Source organism: Suricata suricatta, chromosome 14 (assembly GCF_006229205.1).
Source record: "Suricata suricatta isolate VVHF042 chromosome 14, meerkat_22Aug2017_6uvM2_HiC, whole genome shotgun sequence".
Lineage (NCBI taxonomy): Eukaryota > Metazoa > Chordata > Mammalia > Carnivora > Herpestidae > Suricata > Suricata suricatta.
In genome coordinates this window covers 14,313,475-14,339,995 of record NC_043713.1, presented here as the reverse complement: position 1 = coordinate 14,339,995, position 26,521 = coordinate 14,313,475, and the positions used below count along the sequence as shown (strand labels likewise).

At 44.3% G+C, this 26,521-nt stretch overlaps 1 protein-coding gene across 1 annotated transcript in view; it reads left to right on the top strand.

Annotated features, from left to right (window-relative positions):
- The first annotated feature begins 12,995 nt into the window (after positions 1-12,995).
- Positions 12,996-26,521, top strand: part of CDH20 (cadherin 20) — a 201,546-nt gene continuing 188,020 nt past the window's right edge. The window contains exon 1 of the mRNA XM_029921542.1: positions 12,996-13,091. The gene's annotated coding sequence lies outside the window, so the exon portion shown is untranslated. The remainder of the gene's footprint in view (positions 13,092-26,521) is intronic.

The window sequence follows — 26,521 nt, the reverse complement described above, 5'->3', positions numbered from 1 at the left end:
TGAAGCCATGGGAATATAAAAAACTGACAAGGAAGCGGACAAAGTTTAGGGGGGAAAAGACACATAAGGACAGAGCAACGGGGTGAGTAGAAAAAGGGAAGTTATTAACGGAGCCTAAAGGCCACCATCAATGTAAGAAGAGAAAAAGAGGAGAGTGGAGCTGGAGATACAGAAAGAGGAGGAAAGGGTATGGTAATGATGGCAGCCATGATGTTCCCGAATGATCCCAGCTCGTGATGTTCAAGCCCTGTATGATTCTCTCACTTAAGTGTGGGGGCCCAGTGCAGCGGCTTGTTTCCAACTAAAAGAACACAGCAAAAGTCAGGGAGGGGAGTTTATTAGAAGACTGCCACTTCCATCTGGGGCACTCGCTCTGGTGCAAGTCGGCCGCCATGTCGTGACAAAGTCTTAGAGAAAGAGAAGCTGGTTGCCACGTTAGGAAGCCTGTGGGGTGGCCCATGTGGTGACTTAGCAAAGCCTGCCAGTAGCCACTGGAAGTGTATTTACAAACAAATAACCACCCCTCATCCCCACACCCCCCACCCCACCCCCACCCCCGCGACTGCTGTGCCTTGCGGTGACTGCTGCCCCGCCAACAGCCTCTCACCTCTGGAGAGACTCTGAACCAGAACCACCAGCTCTATTGTTTCTGGCTCTCTGATGCACCAAAAGAAAAGAAAAAAACGACCCTGAAATCATACATATATGTTGTTTTAAGCTACTAAGTTTGGGATCATTTGCTGTGTGGCTATTGATAACTAATAAAATCACCCTGCAAATACAGCCCAAAATAAGACAGGACCAAAAGGAGCACCGCTCACCATGCAGTCGCATTTATACTTCTGTGCTACACACACGTGTCGATTTCAAGGGCTCATGCATCATCTTGGTGACACCTTCTGGCCTGTAACGAGCACAGAGGTGGGCACGGAAAAGCGGTACATGGCAGCGGTAAAGGGCATCGGCTCTGGCATCAGACCCTGGTGTGAAAATTCCTGTTTACCTCTTACTCCCCGTGGAGCCCTGGGCTGCGACTTCACCCTCTGGCTTTGGTGCCCTTTTCTCATAAAGGATCATGGCGGCTGCCCCTGTAGGGTGACCAGGAGGACGACATGAGTCAGGGCATGCGACACTGTTAAGCCAGCTCCTGAAGCATTGCAGGCCCTCAGTCAACACGAACTATTATTGTTGTGGCTGTGAGTGTGCGCATGTGCAGAGAAAGAGAGAGAGAAAGACAGAGAGATTTCAATCTATATTCCCACATTGACTAAACTGTCACCTCCATTGGTCACTCTTTGTTTATTTTCAATTCTATCACGTTTCCCCCCTCACCCCCCCAGATACAGTTCTTTATTCAATACACTTACAAACCTGACCTTTTTCTTCCTTGGCGGAGGTTATCATGTGACCTCCACCCCAGATTTCACTTCACACAACTTTAGAACAATCATTGATTTAACCCTAACCCTGAACCTAACCAGCCCATCCCTAACCACAGACTTAATCCTACTGACAAGTGTTATAAAACCACACATCTAACTTCTTAATCCGCAGGAATGCCGGTCTTGAACCCTGTCCTTATTCCACACCTTTGCCTGGCACCGCCCACCGCCGCCTCCGGGAGCCCCTCCCAAGACTTCCCACCTGAGTTTAAGTGCTTTACCCACATTGTATGAAGGCACGGGTGACTTTTCTCAGGTTCCCAAGGCTTCTTCCCTCTCCTATTTCCTCCAGGGCAAATCCTATTTCTCTTCTCTTGTGTTCTCACCTTGGGATTAGGGTCCCATGTTCTTTGTTTTTAATAGTTTATTGTCAAATTGATTTCCATACAACACCCAGTGCTTTTCCCCACAAGTGCCCTCCCTCCATGACCATCACCCCCTTCCCCCTCTCCCCCTTCAGTCCTCCGTTCGTTTTCAGTATTCAATAGTCTCTCATAGTTTGTGTCCCATGTTCTACAGATTAATCACTTGTACGTCTTGAGTCTCTCCAGTTCATGCCTGCCAAAGGCCCCTCCTTTCCTTCCTTCCACCGCAGACCTGTCAGCAATCAACTATCATCTCCTTTGTTGAGCAGGAGCTCTCCTGACCACACTGTCGTTGGCAGCTCATCAGTTGATGTGTGTGTGGCACGCGCCTGCCTTTCACTACCCTCTCTTCCCTCAGGACATCAAGTTCGCCCCCCGCCCCGCCATTTTCTGTGGCCCTTCGTGCTATCCCATCTTCCACCTCTAGGTGGCGCGCTTGACTCAATACCAGCGCTGTGCTCCCCGGACTCCTTCAGAGCTGCCCCCATCAGACCCGTCCTCCGTCTTCCTCACAAAGATGCTGCACCATCTGTATGGAGAGATCGTTGCTGTGCCCTTGTTCTCCACACCTGAAAGGCTTCCTCTAACAGCACATTTACTGGAATAGTTTCTTACACGGTACCTGTAATCTGTTTGTCTCTGGACTCTGGTATACTGTTACCCTCCCGAAGCCTCTCTACGGTCATCTGTGGGGATAGAACAGCCGCCACCTTCACCAGTGGCGATGCAGTTTCAATGATGTAATAAATGCAAATGCTGGCCCACAGTAAATGGCCGTAAATACTGGATTATTGGCGGTGTCAGCTGCGGCAGCTCCTCCATACACGAACTATACAGTCCTTTGTACTTTGGGGGGAAAAAACAATTCCTAAAATGTGGTTTAACTCCATGTTCCCCAGGGCATGGTTCTATATCCCCAAATATGCCTTCTTCTTTTCCAAAAATATCACCATCCCCAAAGAAGCCCTGATGGCTTCGGTCCCACTGTTTTATTTCTGGAAAGAATGGTGAGCATCTTCAGTCCCCCACATGCTAAGTAAAACTAGACAGACTCCTTCGAGGGGTCCTGTACCTTGCTCTCCCATCAGATTTCCAAAATAAATCCATTTGCTCTACTGATCGGCAGCTTCGCATCAAGCTTCTTATAGGGAAGAATCTGGTTTACTGAAAACTATTTCCGTCCCGTAGACCCTAACTGAACTGAAAGTCTGGCTGTCCAACCACCTAACGGTCTCTTGTGTCCCTGTCTCCTGGAAAACGAGTCCTCGCAGTGAACACATTTAGGACAGCACCTTTACGGCGCTCCTGCTTCTCTGACAGACTTCCTAGACTTCCTTTACTTCTCTGTTTATTTCCCTCCTACTACAGGTGAACTGTGTGAAAGGCAAAACAGACATCATTCGCTTCCTTTCCCCTCCTTGGTCTCTTGTTCCTGAACCTTCTTCATCCTCACCCAGCTCTTCCACATTTCGCTGTCTCTGCCCTCTTCCAAGTTCATACTGCAGTGGACTCTAATCAGGTTGAAAAGTCACATCCAAACTCCTCCATCACTAAACAGGGTACTTGTGCTGATTACTGACCCCAAGAGGCTGTAAGAATCACACCTGCCCCTCGCTCTAACTAACTGTCCTCATCTGCATCTTAGACCACTTTCATAACCAAAGTCACATCTGCAAATTTTGGCTCCTGTATCTCTCACAGCTGACTCTGTTTTGAGCTCCTGACCACCCTGGGAGTTAGTTTGATCAGATGCCAGATTTATAGATGAGAAAATGCAAGCAACAGAAATGAAGAACATTCCGGGGTCCATTCAATGTGTAGAAACATGGATAAATTCATGACCCCACTTTCCCTGTAAAAAAAAAAAAAGGAAATATTCCCATTCCAGATATTCTCAGTGGAATGGTTCCATGCATATCACCCTTGCGTGAAAAACATTTCAATCTCCATGATTTTGTCTCTCCCCACTCTGGGCGCCCCACGCTAACAAAGTTTGCTCCCCCTAGCAACAGTCAGATCAGACTAACTGGTTCTGCAAAGTTGATTTGTTTCATGAATCCACACAAAAAGGAGCAAACACCGTCTATGAACATGGAGAGAAAAAATGGTGTGACTTTGGACAAATTCCTCTGATGCTCTTCACCTCAGCTTCTTCAATAACAAAAGGAGAGGGCTAGATTTGACCGTGTCTAAGATCCCTGATAGTCAAAAAATGCTGTGATTTTATTATTTTAACAATGGTACAAGCTATATTAAAGGAAATATTTCGATCTCCTTTCTGGACGAGGATGACATTAAAAAGCACAAAAACACATGGATGTTTATAACTCTTACTAATAACAGAGGGTAAGCTCTAATGTTGCTTCCCATGTGCTAAACAACTGTCACAGGTTCCCTCATTCAATCCCCATCAGAACCCGAAGAGGCAGGTAGCACTGTTTACACCCACTTTACAGATGATGAAATGGAGGCACAACAAGATTGAATAATTTGCTCCTGGCCACTGGGTAGTAGCAGAGCAGAGACTCAAGTACAGGAGGTAAGACTCCCTGGGCGCCCTCAAAGCCATCACACTCTCCCCGCCTGTGCTTGCCTAATGCTTTTTTCCTCCTCCTGTTTATTTTTGAGAGAGAGAAAGAGCGACAGAGCATTAGCCAGGGAGGGGCAGAGAGCGAGGCAGACACAGAATCCGAAGCAGGCTCCCGGCTCCGAGCTGTCAGCACAGAGCCTGACATGGGGCTCGAACCCATGAACCGTGAGATCATGACCTGAGCTGAAGTTGGATGCTTAACTGACTGAGCCACCCAGGCGCCCCTCTTAATGCTTTTTAATGAAAGAAAAATATGTAATTAGTGGCTATTAATTTTCCAGTGTAATACAGCACTAGTCGTCTCATTTAAATCATCTACAACTTTGCCGCGACCTAAGTTATCAATAAGCATATTTAGAGCCGTTTCTTGCAATTATTTGTCACATAAGGATTTCAGAATAATGTCAAGAATAACAAATAGTCTTTACTTATAAAGGGACTTGAAAATTGAGTTTCCTTCGTCTGTAAAACCTCTTCACATAAAATTAGTCATCCTATTTTATACTTTATTTTTAGGCTGCTTTATGTTCTCTTAACATTTGGTTAGTTAAATATCAAAATTCACAGCAATCTATCTGTATGTGAGGACTTACTTTCCAGAGGCTCAAAATTTAATTTATAGTCCATGCTAATTTTAGGAATTAGCGTATTTTTAAATAACATGCACCTTGCCCAGCTTTTAAAGGATTTGTTATGAGTAAGAAGTGATTATTATGCATATGCATCATGCTCAGTGTACAAGCGAATTTAACAGTGAATATATTTCAAGCATTTTTTCTGCCATTTACTCTATTATTTGACAAAGCATCAAAACAAAAATAATACGCCAAACCCACACGTTGCTAAAACACAGAAATCTCCACTCAGTTACTTATATTTGTATATGAAGTATATTATGTGACTTTCATTTTTGAATTATTAATCATCTCAGATAACGTCTGTAATACAAATAACGAGTGTAAAAAAATATTTAAATGCATTCTTTCAAAAAGACATGCCGTTTTAAAAATGAATTATAAAAATGAAAATGTAAACCTGATTGTCTTATTTCAGCAAAGCACAAACAGGGTGACTCAGACAAGGTTACAAACACGCACTGTGATTTTTGAGCGCTCACACCGTTTCCCACAACACTGGGCACTGGCGTCACATGTGTGACTTCTGTCTGAGGGACTGCACAGGAGGCTTCAGTCACAACCACCAGCCTCCTCACTGCATACAGTGTGACGTGATCAAAGCACACACACTCTGACTCCACACCACACACGCTGTCACACACATTCAGACCAAGATTTGAATTTTAGAACAAAACACACTTCTATGGTTGGATTTAAGGTACCACACAGGACACAGCTTGTGGAGTCAGAGCATCAGGTACCTAAAATATGACAATACATCCAAAAGTGTAAGCATGCTAGTTCTCCTTCTGGATGAGTCTTCCATCGCTGTTACAACAAATTACTGCATGTTTAGTGGCTTCAAACACCACCGATTCAGGACCTCACAAGTCTGTAGGGCAGAGGTCCGGCGTGAGTCCCACTGGGATAAAATCAGGGTGTTAACAGAGCTGTGTTCCCCTCTGGAGGCTCCAGGGAGAATGTTTCCTTGCCTTTTCTAGCTTCTAGAAGCTACTCTCATGCTTTGGCCCCTTCCATCATCTTCAAAGCCAGCCCTCACGTCAGTAAAGCCCTCACGTCACGTTACTCTGCTTCTGCCGTTTTTGTCTGCCTTTAAAATTTTTAAGGGCCCTTTTGATTACACTGAGCCCCTTGGATAATCCAGGCTAAGCCCCCTCATAGATTAGCACCCTGAGTTCCACTTTGCCATGCAAACTAACACAATTAAGGGTTCTGAGGATGGGAACCAGAACACCTTGGAGGGACCATGCCCAGCACCCCATCTCTAGAGTTAGAAGGAAACCTCAATAAAACGCCCTGAAGTTCATGCGAGTTTTGCTCAGCCCTCAGGGCGGAGATGTGTTCTCGCCATGAGGTTTTCCAACTGCACCCGCCATCAGCTGCGCCAGATTTTTTCATATTCTCAGACATTTCATGACCAATGTCCTCTTCAACCCCAGACATGGTCTTTGTTCCAAAGCCAATTAATAGGGGACGTAGGAGAACTTTCATAGTCTGCCTACCAAACCCCAGCACAAGCGAGAGTCAATATTTTGCAATTCCTCTTTTTCTCTGATGCCCCACATCAATTGTTTTTATTCCATTCAGCAAACAAGTGTCTAGTGCCAACAAAATGCCTGGCACTGTGCTAGGTACCGAGACACAAAGAGAAAAATGCAAACTGCACTCTCAAAGAGATCACTGCATGGTGTCACATTTGTACATGCGTGTGCATGTGCATGTGTGTGTGCATGTATGAGAGAGAGAGAGAAAGGGAAGGTTGTTAAGAAACATCCAGAAAGAACAGAGGTGCCTGGGTGGTTCAGTCGGTTAAGCATCCGTCTTGACTTGAGCTCAGGTCATGATCTCACAGTCTGTGAGACTGAGGCCCCCGTCAAGCTCTGCACTGACAGCACCAAGCCGGCTTGGGATTCTGTCTCTCCCTGCCCCTCTGCCCCTCCCGTACTCATGCATACACGAGCTCGCTTTCTCTCTCTCTCAAAATAAATAAGTAAACTTTTTTTTAAAAAGAAAGAAAGAAACATCCAGGACAGGCAGAAAAAAGACATCATTCCAATGTAATGTCGACGCTCCTGCCATGATGCTTTTCTACCTCTCGTTCCCTCTCAGGTCCTGCCGCACATCCCTGGCTCAGGCCATTAGCACATCTTGCTTCAGCTACCGCAACCGCAGCCTCCCGGCCGGTCCCCCAGCTACCAGCCTCCCGCCCCCCACCCCCCGCCCCGCCCCGCACTCCACACTGAAATATAAACACAGCTGCAGTTGTGTCACTCTCCAGCTCCAAAGCAACACCTTCCTCCTTGCCTCTGCTGTGACATCTGCATCTCTCCGCACGGCGTCCGAGGCCTTCTGGACTCCACCAACCTTCTAGTCGCATCTCCCTTTAATACCGTGTGTGTGCTTGGGCTGACTGCGGGCCCAGCAGGCCCCAGACGCGCCTGCGCTTTCTCAGGCCTCTCCCTCTGACCACCGACGGCCCCCTGCTCCTCCTCCCATGTCCAAGTAATGTCCAGTCTTCAGAACCCCGCCAGCCATCACTCCCATTGAGCATTCTTCTGTCTCCACTGAAGAAAATAATCCCTGATTGGGCGTCCCGCAGCACTTCATTTTTTATCCCTTAATAGAGACTGTGCATTTCTGCCCTTGATCTTCTACTTTGCTAAATATCAACGCCCTTCTCCCAGATTATAAACTCCTTGAGAGCAGTCACTGGTTTGCTTTCTCTTTGAGACACCTACAGTAACTCGCGGCACCTTGTCCACAGCAAGGAGACTCTATTCAGCTTTGTCAGATTCAGCCGAATGGATCAGCAGCGTCAACTTCGGGGGTGTTGTCATAAGCACCGAATGTTTCTACAGCTCATTCTCCCTGAAGGTGACGCTGGTGGGCTGTGTTTTCCTGCACCGTAGTCACGGACACAGTGAAACAGACAGGAACTGACAGACATCAACCATGAGGGAACCAATTCCATTTAAGAATGACTGAAAGTCACTGATTAACCTATAAATTCAAAGGACATAATACCGGTATCTGTTACACAAAAACAACAGAAACACAGAATTGCACATGGTCTCAGTAAAATCAGTATAGAAACATCTGACTCATACATCAATGTTACAGAGAGTAAAGAACCTGGAAGTTGACAGGAATTGTTAATTTTGTGAATGTTTTTAATATAACAACTGTTCTGTAATGAATACTTAAGGTAAGACAGGCTATGAAGTCATGAAAGTGTTCTTGAATTTTTTTTAATTTAAGTTTATTTATTTATTATTTAGAGAGAAAGAGAGGAAGAGAGAATGAGTGGGGGAGGGGCAGACAAAGAAGAAGAGAGAGAATCCCAAGCAGGCTCTGCACTATCAGCATGGAGCCCCATGTGGGGCTCGAACCAACAAACTTAAAGATCATGACCTGAGCTGAAACCAAGGGTCAGATGCTTAACCGACTGAGCCAACCAGGTGCCCGTCCATGGAAGTATTTTTAATGTGTCACTGTCCTCAGTTCTACTAAGTAATTATCATTACAAATCCAAAAACTACCTTGAATGGGTAAATCGGATAATCTAGATCATGGCATTGCACTGGAAGGGTATTAGCTGACTCAGGAGACTAATTATAACAAGGTATTGAGCTGCTTATCACTCATCTGAATTGTAAAACCATAAACCACACCGGATGGGCAGTGCCTGCCAATCAGGGTCAGCGTGGGGTAGCAAAAATAACATTAAACAAGGGTCAAAATAACCCTGAGCAAGGGTCAAACACCCCCGCTCCCGTCATTAGCTCTGTGACCTTGGGAGCCCTTCATAAAGATTATCCCATAGGAAAAAGCAGATCCCTTCCTTAGAGAAATACGGCTACACTAGCAGTTGAAGCTGCTCATTCACAGAAAACACCCTTAAACTGCAGAAAGATCACACACACACACACACACACACACACACACACACACACTCACTCACTCACTCACCTCTCCCAGACTAATACCTTCTTGCTTAATGGGCCAGTTTAGTACTACTATTAACCAGATGATTATAATTTGAGCAAGTGTTATCCATCCATGTCCTAAATAACAGTAGCTGACATAAAAATGATCAAACTGCTTTCTCACCCATAGAATTTATCAGCCAGAGGTCAAGGCTAAAGTTACTATATTTATCTCTGAGTCTACTTTTGAACAATAATAATAATATCATTACACGGTATTTTTAAATTTCCATAGTGCCTGCCAACTATTCCATTTAATCTTAATAGCCCAGGAAAGTCAATGGGACACATTTTCTGAAGGGCGCAGAATTAGTGTTGGTGGGCTTTCTGAGTGCCTCCCGCTAAGCTAAATTTGGGGATACTAAAGTGATTAAGACAAGGCTCCTGATTTCAGGTTGCTTTTGGTTAGCAGTAGAGACAACACATTGTGTTCTAATTATTTCTTTGTACATCTTAGACGTCCTCGGAGAGCACAAAGGAGAGGATTGTATTTCTACGCGAAAAAAAAAAAGTGTGTGTGTTTATGGTGGGGGAGGGCGGCTGGACAGAGGAGATATCAAAGATGACTACACTGAGAAGGTGACTTTGTCACTGGATCCAAGTCCCCATTCTGTTTCTAGGAGAAGCTCAGAGTGATACTGAATCTCTGTGAGCTTGAGAGCTCTTGCCAATTAAATATGGGCACCGACGCTGACGTCACAAGGAGGACGGAGTTACTGGGAGGACGGGTTGAGACAGCATTTGGGAGAGCACCTGTAAATCGCTGAGCACCCAGTTCATACAGTATTATTATTTCCACTTTGCAGAGGTGCTAACTCGGTTAGCTCAAGAGGCGAATGGCTTGCCCACGACTGTGCCACGCTCCCAGACTGGGGTGGTCCTCCCTCAACACTGTCCCCTGAAACCCTGGGGACATATGGAAAGCACTCATCCTGACAGCATTTTATGGGCCCTAAAATCATGTTAACGTATTCATATTAATAAACATTCCAACATCTGAAGGCTTTTCTGGGATGTGTTGTCTCTAAATCCTAAGAGGATACTCTCCACAGATGCAAGATCTAACAGAGCACTGTAAGGGGCAGGTCGCTACGGAGCTGACCTTAAATACTTAATACACGGATAAAGCAGCATATACTTTTTTTAACAAAGGATTATAAACTGCCCAAAGTTTCAGAGCATAAAATATGGCAGACCCTCAACTGTTTTAACTGATTTAACTGTGAACTTCAACAGAAAAATGTTTGAATAGAAATATGCCTTGCATTGAATAGGTACTCAACAACTGTTGAACTCAGAGATTTAGCTTGATTATTTTTACTCTTAATATTATATTAAAATGTCTCCCCTCATATATCTATAAACTTTGCTTTCAGCAAACCTATTACGGCCCATTGTTGATTTTATTTAAAATATTTTCTATACAAATATATAAAAATATTATAGACTTATATTTATATGTGAAATATAAAACATTGTGTATATAAATTCTATATTATATAACACAGAATTATATGTTTTATATAAAAACTATATCTATATAATTGTTCCTCCTTCATTAATAATAGTTCCAGAAAATCTTAAGTAAAATAAAATGTATATTTATTGTATACTGTGCAGTAGGTGTTGGGAGATGGAAAGACTCAGACATTCACAAAAAAGTCAAAAACAGGAGTATTTGCTGAACGCATCCGTCTGTATTAGTCAGGGCGCCCCGGAGAAATAGCACCAACAAATAATAAGGAATTGGTTCATGCAGTTATGGAGGCAAATCCAAAACCAGCAGAACTGAGGTCCTAGTTCCAAGGCCATCAGGCAGGAGGATTCTCTTATTCAAAGGAGGGTCAGCTTTTTTATTCTATGCAGGTCTTCAACTGGTTAGCTAGGACCCACCCACACTGGGAAGAGCAATCAGTTTCATGTAGTCTACCCATTTAAATGTTAATTTCCTCCAAAACACCCTCACAGAAATACCCAGGATCACACTGACCAAACATTCAGGAACCCTGTGGCCCAAACAAGGTAACACGCTAAACCAACCGTCCACCATCCCTCGCTCCACCAAAGAACCTGGGTTTTGTTTTGTTTTTCTCTAAATATTGGTAAGGCATTTATCACCAAGGAGAAATCACTTCAACAAAACAGCAACACACCAGCTCTCTTCTTAGATAAGAATGTAATATAAGCTACTGGGGACCTAAAGACTCTGGTCGCGTTGAATCCAAGTTCATGTTCCCCACTTATAAGCTAGGTGACCTGGACGTACTACTTACCTTTCTGGGCCGCCTTCCTCATCTATTAAAATGGGAAAACAATAGTTTACACTGAACAGAGTAGTTGGAAAGATTAAATGAGATGACTCACGCCATGCACGTCTGTCACATAACCCCTACTCAATAAACACCGGCTGCTGTAATAATAATTGCTGTTACAATGTGAGTTCCAATTCTAGGCCTTGCTGAGACCTAATTAAATACGGCCTACTTGCCTTACGCAGGGTATTTACTTCTACCGGAGCACATTCGGGATTTTATCAGTTACTTGTACACACACTTCTATCAGTCGTTTATACTCAGGGATCATTTGGCCGCAAGTCCAAGTAAAGCAGTTACTCACCACTCAATCAAAATAAGTTTCTGCACTTAGAAAGCCAGTGACGGAGTAAGAAATCCTAAAAGCACCACATTTGAAGACTGTTAACAAGAGAGAGATGTTGCAGAGAGAGACTGCCCCCTCTACCTGCTGGCTAAATCTAAATTGTAGTCGGTAACTTGTGAAGAACTTGATATTCCAGGACTGCAGACAGGACGACTGAGGTCGACTCTCCCTCCCATCAACCTTGCCTGTTTGACCCCAGAACCAAGAAGTTTGGACAACAGGCAGAAGTTGCCTTCTGGAATGGTCTCATCACAGTTCCTGTGTGATTCAGAAGGCTCTCGTCACCTCAGGGTGGTCTCCGCTTCCTTCTTTGAAACTACTGGCCTTTAGGGGAACTCTGTCATATCTCTACTTCACTGGAAGACTTCTAACTCTGTGGCTTTGCTATGAGGACCAAGGGAGAAAATGAGAGCATTTGGAGAAATTCTTAAAAGTAAATGATACAGGTTTTCCTCTTCCTCTGCCATGTCTCCTCACTCCTCCTCCTGAAAATTATGTCTGTTGCATCCTCAAGGTCAAGGTTAAATCTGGGTTGCTAGTCATCCCTTTCTGATCCTGTTTGCCTATCTTCCTGTTCTCTCTTCTGGAGTCCATAATCTACGCAGAATAAGTCACTTCAACTTCCGGGGGGAGTTTGGGGGTAGATACATCCCGCACACACCTCCCCCCGCCACCCCCCACTTCCCCACAGGACTACCTACCTCCTCTCCTCCTCCTTCCTCGCAACATTTCCTTACTCTCTCAGCCAATAGAGGAGTTCAAACATTTAAATGTGGTATCTAAACTGCATTTAAAGAATTAACCCATTTTGCCCCTCACTGCTCTAAACCACAGGGTGCCAACCGGACTCTAATTGCTTTCATCTGGTGGGGTTCCAGACAGCTCCTCAGAAGGAAGGAGCGCACAATCCTGGCACCAATTGGCTAATTCAATTTACTTCCCCGGCATTAGCCTCTGTCAGAATATTCATGAGCAGGGGAATGAGGACCCGAGGCACAGGCAGGAGGCAGCCACTCGGGCTAAGGAAGGCGCGAGTGAGGGGAGGCGGACCGCGCGCCGCGCTCCGGGGACGGTGACCGTGACCGCGACGAGGCGGCTCTTCTCCCCGGCCGGCAGAGCGCAGGGGGCCTCGGGAGGGCGGGGTAGGGCATTGGCTGGGTTGGCGCGCCTGGCATTGCCGCCCAACTCCGGGCGACCGCGCAGAGACTTTGCGAAAGCTCTGAAGGCAGAAAAGCTGTGACACTTTTGATAGAGGGGGTAGGGGGGTGGGGGGGCGGGGGCACGTCGCAAGCCGGGGCGAAGGGACCCAGCGGGGCACCGGCCGCCCGGAGAGGTTGGCAGCGATGTGAGCTGGACGCCCGCCCCGAAGGAGTCTGGACCGAACGTCCCCGGAGAGTCGCCGGCCGTGCCAGGTAAAGCGCGGTGCTCGGGTGGGACCCCTCGCGTTGTCCCCAGGCTCCGGAAGCGGCTCGAGCGCAGGGCGCCCAGAGCCCGCTGGCCCCGGGCAGCCGCCCCCCGGCGCTGCGCCCGGTCCCGCACCGCGTCTTGCTCTTCCCGCGGGTACCAGCCGCCGCCGCAAGCCTGCGGGCGGGTCGGAGTTGGACTTCCTCGGACTTCGGGGGAAGGGGACGTGAAGGAGCTGCCCGGACTGAGGAGGTGTTTTCGGGAAGCAGGGAGCTGGGGCGCAGCGGGGCAGACGGAGGACACGGCGCGCTCGCGGTGGCGGCTGCGCGCGCCGGGGCACGGGGACGGGGGACCCAAGAGCGCGGCTCGCGGAGACGCTCGGCCCCGGCTTCGCCCTCATTTGCCCCGAGGGCTGCGGCGCCTCCCTCTGGCTGCGGATGGGCGAGGAGGGCTGGCTGCGTCCCCAACACGGGATGCGCACGGGGAAGGGGGACTGGAAACCAAGGCTCGGGGAGGCTGGGGCGCTTGCGGGGCCGATCGCAGCCGGTGCCTCTCGCCGCGCTCCCGCTGGAGCCCAGCCGTAGGAGGAGAATGCGATGGTGACTCGGGTCCCCGCCACCTGCCGGACATCGCCAACTCCCCGGATTTCCTGTCTCCGGGCCCTGGCACTCCCAAGGGAAAGCTCTGAATTACGCGCGCGGGGTGTTTGGGTTTTGCTCGCTGTGGTTGCCGAGGGGTGAGAGCTGGGGTGAGGGGGGCGGCTGGGAGGTCGGATAGGTTGAAAGTTGCAGATTTGTAAAAGAAACGCGACCGCGCAGTCCAAGCCCGCCCTTAGCAACCGGACAGACTGTGGGCTGGACTTAGGCTGAAGCTGGAGACTCGGCCTGGCTATCCACCTCGGGGGCGGGGGCGGGGGCGGGGGGGGGTGGCGCTGGAACCTGGAGGGCAGCCGGGAGGCAGCGCCAGAGCCTTTTTTTCTGCGGAGACCGGGCGGAGTGAGAAGGCTGGCAGCAGAACACCTGCGGTGGGGGCAGGGGGATGGTTGGTCGCCTGGTGGAGTCAGGGTTTATTGTGCCATTATTTTTGCCATTGTCATTACTGTTACTAGTGCTGCTGTTGTTATCGGGACAACCACCAGGAAGTGTTTTCTCTTCCGATTGTTAATAAGTCTCCTGGAAACTGGGTCTGCCCTCCCCTGATCCCTTTTAGTCGCTGATGTCTTCCCACCGAAGGAAGTCACCTCTCAGAGCTGTGGTGGTGTTGGGCACACGGCCCCTGGATCTACTTAAAAACAACAAAATCAACAAGAAGTGCCGCCACTGTGTGCTGTGACCGCACCAATGACACTATAGGCAGACGTTGTGCTTCTATCAGCTCACCTTCCTCAGACCTATCTGTGGAGCCCTGGGGTCATTGCCAGTTGTGAACCCTATACCTGACCCGGCTTTTTCTCTTGGCGTATTTATACAATCTGGACATTGATTTTGATCTTAAGTGTGCCCCCTCGAAGCCCCACCGGCCGTGCTATCCGGCAGGAGCAGGCTTCGGTCCCCAACCCGGAGGCGGCCACAAGGGCGCCTGCAGTGGGCTCCTCTTGGCTCGGCCCCTGGCGAGAGCTGGCCGGCCGATGGCGGAGAAAACAGGGCAAGAGTGTGGGAGAACAGCGTGTCAGAGTTGAGCCAAGTACAGGAGATGAGGTCAGTTCTCCTCACTGGCCACATCCCTTGCTGCCAGAGCAAAAAGAGAGATAAATGAAGAGCAAGTGAGAAGTAGCAGAAATTGGAAAACCAAGCTCTCAGAGTCTCCAAAGTGGCTGTTGCCACTGACTTTGGTGTGACCTTTCCCTTCCAGTGCTTCTGATGTTCCCTATTTGCCAATGCAGGAGTAGCCATGCCTTTCTAATGGGGCAGTTGTGAGATGATCTAATTTTGTATCCAGAAAATGCATGGGAGCATCCTGGGAAAGGACAGTCTATAAAATATGGGATTTTAGCGTTTTGTGAAAAGTTTGCTATACTGCAGGTTACGGAGATACATTTTTAGCATGTGTGCCATGTGGCAGTGTAAAATTAAAATGGAAAAGGAAAGTACAAACATAAAAATGACTTAGCATTCTTGACATTCTTGTGCATACTTGTAGAAAAATTATCTTTCATTTGGGGAGAGTTGCCCGGGAATTTAATCAGTGTTTATACTACTGAAACGCCCCCTTCTACCTTTCTCCCCTGTAAAATTTTATGACCCAGTTCTCACAGGCAAGGCAGTGTGAATGTAGTAAGTGCTGGGGGCTGAGTGGCAAGATCCAAGGGTCGTTAGGGGAACTATCACATAGGGTTTGGAGCCTGGGATGCGGGGAAAAAAGATGCTATCATCCTTGAGGAGCAGGGGAATGTTCTGGAGGAAAAGGCTGAGCAATGTAGGGCAGCGGACCCAGCGCTGGTTGTCATCTGCTCTCGGATTCTGGAAGGGCTCTCCATCAGCTGGTCCAAAGAGGGCTAACTGGGGTGCTATTTCCTTCTCCCTTTGGTAAAGGTATGGCCTTTCTCTCGTCTTTGGATCAGCCCTAACTTCTCTCTCCCTGGCTGTGCAGCACACTAATTTTCTCTTGCCATGTCAAAGAGAATTGGACATACTCTCTCGGCCCCTTATATATTTGTAAATATTCCCCAAGTTCTGAAGCTTCTCAAAGACGTGCAGCTGTTGGCAAATTTAAGTAAATAGTTGGAAGTAATCAAGAGAGCCACTGAAAAGTGGATATGTTTTTCCCCTGGTGGAGAAGTTACTGAATGCCTTTTGAGCTAGAAAATTAGCAGTTGAGAAAAACAGGAAGGATTTCCTTGACTTCCCTCTACCCATAAACCAGTAGTTGTATTTTTCCTTCCCTCATAGTAGTGAGCACTGTTTGGTTAAGCATTTTTTACAATTTTGGACTTAACATGGGGTTTTGCCTGGTTGTGTTCTATGGAGAGAGGAAAAATGTAAAGAGATACGGAAGGAAGAACGGCAGTGGCCAGGACATAAATCAGCCAGAATATATGGGGGGGTGATGAGAATAGGTCTTTTCACCCTAAAAAAAAATGTCCACTTTGGGAGAAAAAGAAGTCTGATTATTGGCATCCAAGGCTGAAACCAAGGCAGCTGATGCCGAGAAGAGCCAAAGGGTAGTTCTTCTTAGTTTAGAAACAGCAAGACAGCCTCTGCCAAAGATCGCTGTAAACACGGAATAAAGATTTCATTGTGGGCTGGTGTGACCAGAATAATTAGACAGTTAATTGTTCATTCTGATCTGGTGGTGTTGGAATCACTAGTGCAGAGCAGCGAAAATAAGAGCAGGGCGAAATAGAGAAGTAAAACATCACTTCTATCTTCTCTTGTTCCACTGCAATGGTACTTTGGAAATCCTGGTTAGTTAGTGGGGGGGGGGGGTGGAAAGCAACATTCATATGCCCAGAATGCTGGGAACACAGGATCTACGATCCACTGCTGCCATTTCTTCCCCCTCCAGGTTCTACTCTGGTTATGGACAAAACGTGGCGTCTTCTAAAAACACAGCCTGAGGAACCAGAGCAGCAATGAATACACCGTGTCCCTTACTAGATCTTAGTTAGGTGCAAACCTTAGCAGCTGCTCAATGGGAAGATATGCAAAGCAAACAGCATTTTGGGGCTTCTCCAACTCTCTTTTCACAGACATTTGAAGTTTAAGAAATATTCCTTTTTTGACATTTAATTATTTTCTATTGTGAAACAAATTGCCTAGTGATTAATCTTTCACATTTAACTGAAGAAATCGCCTCCTGTATTTTCATGCTAATTTAGAGGCAAAAGATAACATTTTAAGTGATAAAGGTGATTTTAAGCAGCTGAGCATCTATAGTTATTACAGGCAGGAGACTGTGACTTATTGTTACTTACTAAAAGACAGCACTGTCATAAATTCCGTCTACAATGACTTCTGCAGAAGAGAAATGAGTAAGGGCCTGTAGGGAGCATGAAGTACTTGGTGTCAGGGCCAGGAAGGAAGAGCCATGCATTCATTAGGCTTAAACCCTCCCTGGATCCTCAGACTGACACGGAAGATAGAGCAAAGTTCTCATTATTTGTATTAAAAAATGGAACATCTTTAAGTGTTCCTCTAAGTATAATTTTTCTGTGAATAAGTATATACTTCAAGTTCCTTTAAGTACAATTGTTCCTTGAACAGAAGCACTATGTTATAAAGTAAGCATACTAAATTACATGAGGTCATAAAGTCTCATAAAAAGAAATCCTTCATTTCTCCAAGATATTCATTTGGTCTCAATTTGTACAAAACTATCTTTGCCAACCTTTACTTTCCTTTACCTATCAGGATCAAAAGAGACTGCAAAGGCAGAATACTTACTGGGTGTTAGAGACCGTAAGTGGCACAAAATTACGGAACTCTAGCTTTCAGATGACAAAAGCTACTTTATGAAATGCACCGTCTACAGCAATTAAAAATAGAAAATCACATTGCCACATTAAATTATGGCAACAACCCATTATAAAGAGAAATTTAGCCTTTTCTCATTTAATTGCTATTCATGGTTTGCTAAATAGTTTTTCAGAATAACCTGCCAATCTCCTGCTAACCAGGACTGTCTAGTTAAGAACATTCCTAATTACATATGGATTAACTTAATTTTAGAACCCTAAAAATATTCAACTCAAAGCATTACTCAAGTGCAATGCAAACTAGAAATGGTCCGATTTCCCTCAAGGTATGTGTAATTTTTTTTAAGTTTTAAGAATCATAAGAGAAAGAATATTTGGTATGGGAATACATCAGTTAATAACTACAATAAAAGAGTAAGGGGAACTATAAACTGGTACATCTTTTTAAAATATGCAAAGTAAAGTTATAACAACACCTCTCATTTCTTCTTCCAAACCTAAGGGCCAATCACATAATAAAATACCACACAAAGCACAAATGTCAAATACAGGCACAGCACTACCTGAAATGGGGGTATTTCTACTACTTAAAAAAATGTTTAGAGGCGCCTGGGTGGCTCAGTTGGTTAAGCGTCTGACTTGTCATGATCTCAAGGTTTAGGAGTTTGATACCCGCATCAGGCTCTGTGCTGCCAGCTCAGAGCCTGGAGCCTGCTTCAGACTCTGTGTCTCCCTCGCTCTCTGCCCCTCCCCAGCTTCTGCACGGGCGTGTTCTCTCTTTCTCTCAAAAAATGAATAAACATTAAAAATATTTAAGAATGTTTGACAATCCAATTAAAAGTTTGGAGCTAATTCCAACTAATGCCTTGAACATGTTGAGAGCAAAGAGTAGTCTTGCATGGAAGAGATATTTCTTTATTGTTCTACAGTGCAGAGCTGGAATCTTACATATAGTAGATTCTCAATAAGTATATGTTGATTTCATTTTTTATAAGGAAAATAAAATAGAATTAATGGAATTTCCAAGTTAGATGAATTTGTAAGATATTATATGAAATACTGTACTTAACACTTTGTTACCTTAAATTATTTCTCTAAACTGGCAAGACATGCCTGTGACCAACAGTAGTAATTACTGGCAAGTTCATTCTGGTGTGGATATAAGGGAGGTAAGAAAAGAGGAAACACTTTAAACATTTTCCATTTGTGTTGGCGTTCTGTTGGGTTTTACCTAAATATTGTATGCGTATCTATGTAAGTTATTACAAATGCCTGGCATATCTTTGTAATAAAGACAACCTGTCACCAAACGATTATTATTCCCTACAAGCAGCCACACAAATCCCCCGCTTCAATACTGAGTACTCACCAGACCAATTCTGAATAAATGGCTGCATGTCCCGTCCCGTATCAGCTAATTAAAGGGTTATTAATAAAGTAATAATCCCATTGCCAGTGGCAATGGCTACTTCTGGTTGTCGCTGAGATTTATGTGATATATGGCCAACTGGTCAAACCCAACCATGCACCTGCAATAGCATGTCCGACATTTGTCAGGAGGACAGAAACTTCCACTGAAATCACATGTGGCCAATACACTAAAACTTACCCGCCCTTGCGCCTAATTTATAACTAAAATAAGCTCTGTTAACCGAATATCCAATCAAAAACAGGTGCCCATAAGGAACTAAAATGTCTATTACAGGTATACTAGCAGCCTGGTGTTTTGGGCTTATTTTTCCTTTTAGGTCTGACCTTAGTGGAATGAACCCCACGGTCTTGGTGTTTTTCTTAGAGAACAGTACAGGGTGTAGTATGTCGGCATAATTGGGTGCTAGTAGTCAAGAGAAAACCAGGATAGAATTAGCACAAAGATTCAATTACCCCTTGTTCCCAGAGAGAGTTGTTTACTAGGATTACAGTTAAGGTTGTGGGCAAAATAGCATGAAAAGATGCACAGTATAGCTTTCTCCTTCTCTAGCTGGTATCTTTGCATAGATCCAAACTTTGGTTTCCACTTTTCACCCCCAAATTATAATAAAGTTTATTAAATAGTAGCTGATATAAATTTCTGGATAGACATTTTAAGTGTGCACCTGAACATACACACATATTTTAGATGGATTTATAAAAATCTGTGGCTAAAGCTCTTGTTTACATAATATTTTCTTTCAGGAAGAGTGTACATTTAATATCATATTCATTATCACTTTACTTTACTTTATAAAGCCAATGTCTTTGGATTGCTTATCAAGTCCTAATAGGTGGTTAATTTGTATATATCATGAATGATCAATGAACTTACCATAATTTGTTTTTAAACCAGCAGAAGTAATTTCATTTAGCAATTTAATTAAAAATTGGCTAAAGGAACTTCATTTAGAAGTAATTTCTAAAGGCGACCAAATCCATGTTTTTAATTCAAAAGATTATTAGCACTCTGATAGAAGTATCAGAACAGATGGAAGTAAACACTCAATCTCTGTATCTAAGATCTTTTCCATGCAGAGATTTTGAATAGACATGTAGAGTGCAAAAGTCATCACCTATTTGCCACCTTGTAAGGTCAGGGAAAAACCAACTAGACATTACAGCCATCTCTGCCCTCCCACACCCAAGCCCATATGTAACCTTCTCTTCATTTTCTAATGCAAGAAACAAGTTCCCATCTCTCTCTTCTTCAAATCCCTTGATTCTCCATGTGCAAGGCCTCATCTGGACTATGAATCTGCACAGGCGCCATCATCACATCACTGAAAGGAGCAGCCATGCTTGAGAGCCTGGGTCTTATAAACTCCTTTTGGATGTTAAATAAGTATCTAAATCAGTGCCCATAATTTATACAAATTGGCAAGCACTCCCAAGGATGTTCATCTTATAAATAGTAGATATAATTTTTGTGCTATCATTAATATCACTACAAACTGTATTGAAAGCCGAAATATCTAGCAATCAAAAAACATTTCCACTAACACTGTAGTTTTGAAGTGTTACAGCTTTATCGACCTTTACCTTTAGCCTATGCTCTCATCTCCATACACACGGAACATTTATTTCAGTCTAAAAATGGGAGCTGTACTGGTATTTGGAAATAAAATCCTCACGTAGTCATTAAAAAATTAATCTACTTGGCAGTTCAGCATCTCCCTGGAACACTTCAGGCCACTAAGCGCAGAGGCTATCATCTGATTCACGGGCTGGTGAACATTTGGAGATCAAATTGCTGAGGGTTGTTTCTTTAAACACAGGAAAACAACAGATTTCTTCATGATATAGAAGTGCTAGCCATTTCTTTGGGTACATCTATATATACAGGAGTTCGCTTGTGTCAATTAAAGTGTGCAGTATTCAGAGAGAAAGCAAACAGAACAATAAAAATAACCACCATTTATTTCAGTCCTTTCCGCTGTGCCAGACCCCACACAGAGGGTTTCGCATGCATGACCTCATTAGTCCTCTTTGTGAAGATAGCATTGTTACCGTCTTCATTTTGCAAACGCAAAACCAGAGGCACAAGGTTAAGCGGCCACTGGGGGCAGATTTCAAACCCCGGACTCTCCAGCTTCCGTTCCACAGCCTCCCCTCCAGCAGGATTTTTCATCCTCCATACTACTGACATCTGGGCCAGATAACTCTGAGTTCTTTACGGGACGGGTGAGAAAGGAGTGGACCTGCACACTGTGTTACTTACCAGTGTCCCCACTCTCTTAACCGTTAGATACCAGTACCTTCTTTCCTTCCAACCGTGGACACCAAAATGTCTCCAGACATTGTCACATGTCTCCTGGCAAGCAAGATTACCCCGGTAGAGAACCACCACCCCGGGCAAAGTTCAACCTCCATGCGTTGCTTACCAAAGCATACATTTTCAATTTAAGGGCAGGTCATCCACTTTCCAAATAACAATATACGTAATTCTCATAGTTATGTTGGCCACATTATAGATGATTTCTAAAAATATACTAGACAAAACTTTGAGAGAAAAAATTATTAAGCAAACATGCCTTTATTAATATCTTTTCCTATTAAGTGGTTTCCTTTGGGGACCAAACTGGGTGATCAAGACCTTGCTGTAATTATTATCTTTGTACCAACAAAGACTGGTAGAAATGGTTGAAAAAGTGTTAAACCACAGTGCCCAAAATGCCAGTGAGTAGATTGTCCACTAGACTCCAGTTCCAGGAGGACAGGGATGGGAACTCTCTTGTTCATCTTTATATCCTTGAATCAACATCATGCTTAGCACATAGTTCTTTAATATTTCTTTAATAAATGAATGAAACTATGGTTAATCTAGTGTAGGTTTTGAATGCTCTACTGTAAGCCTCTGTTGGTATGTGTTACAAGTTATTTTATTTCTTAATGTATATTTATTTTGAGAGAGAGAGAGAGGAGAGAAAGTGTGAGAAGGCAAGGGGCAGAGAGAGAGAGGGAGACACTGAATCCAAAGCAGGTTCCAGGTTCTGAGCTGTCAGCACAGAGCCCAACACAGGGCTCGAACTCATGAACTGTGAGATCACAGCCTGAGCCGAAATCAGAAACTCCACCAACTGAGCCACCTAGATGCCCCCTATTACAGGTTATTTTAATTAGTGGCCTGAATGTGCAGATGACAGTATGCTGATCATATTTTAAATTTAATGAAGCCAGAAGGGAAAGGTGATACATTAAAGAAATGGGATCCAAAAAGTTGATAGGATGAGCTAGAGCTAAGAAGTTGAAGTGTCATGTGAACAAATGCCCATGAGGGAGATAAACCATGTAAAGGGTGAGTGGTGCCCTGGCCCCTGAGTTGTCTCATTCTCTTCCACTCCCCACACTCTACCTGGGTCCTATCTGTGGAATATAGCCACTGGCCTAGGAAGGGCTCAAAAATACGCCTTTGACATGAGAGAAATGGTTGAAGGTCTTCAAAAGCAGACCTGACACAGAAAAGACCCAATGTAGAAAAGACATTAATAGTCATCCCCAAGTGTCTGGAATATCTTCATGTAAAACAGAAATTAAATTTATTCTGACTCGCCATTGACCGCTGAACCAGAACCCCTGAATGGAAACTACACAGAAGCAAATTTTATCCCAGCATAAGGACAAGTTTCCTGAAGATGAACTGTCCTACATTGCAACGGGTTCCCCAGGAAGCAGTGAGCTCTGTCATCGGAGGGAAACATGCAGATGACTGGCCTATGTAGTTTGAGCCCACACAGATGGGAGAATGTACCAGACGTTCTCCAGGGTGCTTTCTGGCCCTCAGTGCATATGAACTCTTTCTTATAGGCTATTATTGACCTCGTAAACTACTCAGTGTAATTCTGGTAAGAAGATCAAGATCTAAGTTTTCTCTAAACCACATATTTAGAGTCATGGGGTAAATAAAATACAATAAGCAGGAGAGGGAACCTCACCACATAGCATCATAGAGAGTAAGAACCGCTTCCTATGTGCCAAGTAAAGGCTTCTGTAAAGTGTATTCTCCACACTGGCCCGTCTATTCCTGATAAGAACCCCACAAAGTAAGGACTGGTATCACCACCACTCCGCAACTGAAGAAACGGAAGTCACAAAGAAGTAACTTTTCCAAGATGACACCACTACTGATTCCCGTCTTACTACTTGAAACTGAGTCAGTCCAAAGTTACAAAGTCTGTTTTATAAATATACAGCATAGCGATTCATGATTCATCCGTTCAACAGGGATACGCTATTTTGTTTGAAAGGCTGGCAATTTCCAGAGCTTGAGACATATGGCTATTTAAATGCAAATACCTAAAACATTTTCCAACGACTCAAATACAACATTTAAAAAATTATTTGCTGTTTTCTATTATCCATGATATTGCCCCCTTAGAATAATGCAAATTGCTATGGGTTGACTTTAAGTAAATGAGCAAAACAAAGTTCTTAGCATTTGGGGGTTTTTTTAGTATCTACAGAAGAAAGAGTTAGTAATAGCATTTTAGATTCCATTTTGTAAATTAGAGAATTAGAACCCAGGCCTCCAGGCTAAAAGTACTAGTATGAAAATAAGATTGATAACTCTTGATTTCCACAAATTCAGGACATTCTCATGGTCACGTTTTTAGATAGCTATAGCATTAGAGATTGTGTTCTCTTCTGATCCTAATTATCTTGCCTGATTGTCTGTTTTATGATTATCTTATTGGCTCTTTCATAAAAGCAAACTGATTTTTTAAAACTACTTTCAATGCCTTTATTATTTCACTGCCAAAAATGATCCTGAGAAGCTCTAACCTCTTCTGCTCGGGAGCACTGGATTCAGCCTCTTTGTGACTCCGATTTCTTGACGATCACTTCCACTCTGCAATTTCCATCTGGCAACTTCCTGTTCTCAGGGAATGCTGTTTCCTGCCCACCCTTCCAGGCAATCATCAGCCAAAGACTTCAAACAGAGTTCAGCACTCTTTCTAAACTTATTGCTGCCCTGGTGCTTATATGCACTTCACCGTGAACTGAAGTCCATACTGCAGGTTTATCGTTCTCACAGAGCATAAAGGCAGTTGTAGGAAGGGGCCCAAGCCCTTATCATAGGACTGAAGATGGCACCGAACATAGTTCTCTGCAGGCAGCTCTTCTGTCAAAAGGCAGAAGGCTTCATTAGGACCTGTGGCTCACGGAGTCCTTCCTCTGTCAATGACAGGGGTCATCTGCTGCTCATGAAAGTCTTGTGCCATATGTTCCCAGTCCCCACCCTCCCCAGCACATGGCTAAAATGACTGCCTTGTTGAGCCTCTTACTAAAGCATCTACTCCTGAGGGTACCATTCTACCATGTCAAACCGTCTTGAGGAATGTTTATATGACTCTGCAATGTAGAACAGAGATGAGCACACTAATGTTGTAGTCACGGATTTCCTCCTGAGTTTTCACATTATTCCACAGGGGGAAACCTTTATAAAAAGAGTGTTCTCAACGTACTTTGTGGTGGGAAATATTCTAAATCAAGAACGATGTCTTCTAAATCAACATGAGTCACAAGAAACATCTCTACAACTCAAAGCAGTGGGAAGCGTATGAATCTATGAGGGGGCACCCCAGTCACACATGAGCTGATAGGTTATTCAGGGGTTTCCCACAGAACAAATCAGGAACTGGCCTGAGAAAGAAATGTCCTAAGAACACTGAGGAACGTCCCAGGCAAGTGCTGCTACTGGTCCCTTGACCTTGGACTTCCCACATTCTTGAGTCAATGTCTGTCAAAAGTCCTATGGCATCCATCTCTACCCTCATTCATCGTTCTAAGAAAGTTGCTGCCCATAAGATCATGACCTTTAGAAGTCACTGGCTAAAGAGTTCTTAGGGTAGGAGGGCGTGAATTAGAGAGGAGAAAAGACCAGTAAGGCACAGCCTTATTTATCACACGGGTAAAAAGGAAGTGTGGCACTATTAGGAATTTGTTTCATTATGATTCGCAGCTTTTAAGGTAAAGAGATCTGTTACCTTCCCTTTACCATCCAACCCCGCCATTATTAATGTCGTATGGAAGATACCAAAGAGTACTCTTGCATCTTTGAAATAAAAAGAAACCTTTCATACATTTGGTGCTTAGAAAAAGAAATATTTAAACCAAATTGAAGGCATCAAAAATAAGCAACTGCATTGAAAAGTCACAGCCATATTGAACAATAAACAATTTATGGAAGGAGCCTGGAAAAAAATTGTTTTTTAAAAAATTGAAAAGCGTAGCTTCTGACAAGTATTCTTTATTTATGAGTGTAAGCAGAATTTTTCAAGGAACACAAAAATACTAAAATAAAATCCAAGTTTGACACAAAAATTTTTCTTTGAGGGTTGGCCAGAAAGGGGAATCTAGGTAGATACAAGGTTAATTGCAGAGTTTAATTCATGATCATTATCTACACTGATTGAAAGAGCGGAAGAAGTCAGGATTATGTGAAATTGTAAATGATCCAAAATCATTTACGACTGATTGGGGAAGTGTTTCTGGCCTTTGATTCGAATACAGGTATGCTCTGCTATCTACCAATTAACTTTTTTGGAGCAATTCAATTTTTAGAAAGACAAGCCTCATAAGTGAAGTCCAGATGCCCAGGCTTGAAAGCATCTTATCCCACCTGCCCTCCTAGCTCAGTACCTCCCTACTTGTCCTGGGGTGCTGGTGGGCCCACTCCCCAGACCAGCGCTGGGCTGACTCTCTGCTGGGTATGCCTGGTAACCCGATGGCCCATCAGTTATGTTCTTGTTCTTGCTGTTTCCTTAGAGCTCCTGTGATTGTATAAATGTAGGAGTCAGAGGGCAAGGGATGGGAGGAGGTACTGAGAAGCTTAACCTAGGACCTTTCTGCCCCACAACAGGCCAACATCCCAGACTGTTTACCACTAACAGAAACCCAAAATCAAAATACTGCTCCTCTTCTCTGGTTTCAAGGCAAATTAAACAATTCTCTGGTTTCAAGGCAAATTAAAATATGAATTGTTTCAAAAGGATTCTAAGCATGCAAAGCAGAGAGCTGTCAACAAAGCTATAATTAAGGAGATGAGATGCTGTCAATAAACTTGAAATAATGATTTTCCTTGTAGCAGCCACATTATGTCTTATATGTTCCTCATCCTCTCCTCATATGGCCTCCTTCCAGGATAATCTAGAATTTTCTCAATATAATTTAGGAGTGGGGACTCCCTATGTAGCTCTTTGGAGACTGAGAAATTCATAGACAGCACTCTTCTTCCCGTTCAGATGGACATGTTGCTTTGTTTTCTGAAAATCCATGATGTATTTTGACCAGTTATTATCAATTGTCCTACCTCCAGCATTCCATTCAGTTAAAGTACCCAATACACTTTCAACAGCCGATGACTACAGCAATAAAAATTACCTGCTGGTGAATGAACGGAGCCTTGCCTTGCTTGGCAAATTAGTTTTACATGTGCTATTTCATGTTTCCAGCACCATCTGCCAACCACCCTTCTCCTGGCTGCAACTGATTTCATACTATTTTGGTCTACTTGGGACATTTTAGATCTCAACAAATGTTTTTAAATGGAAG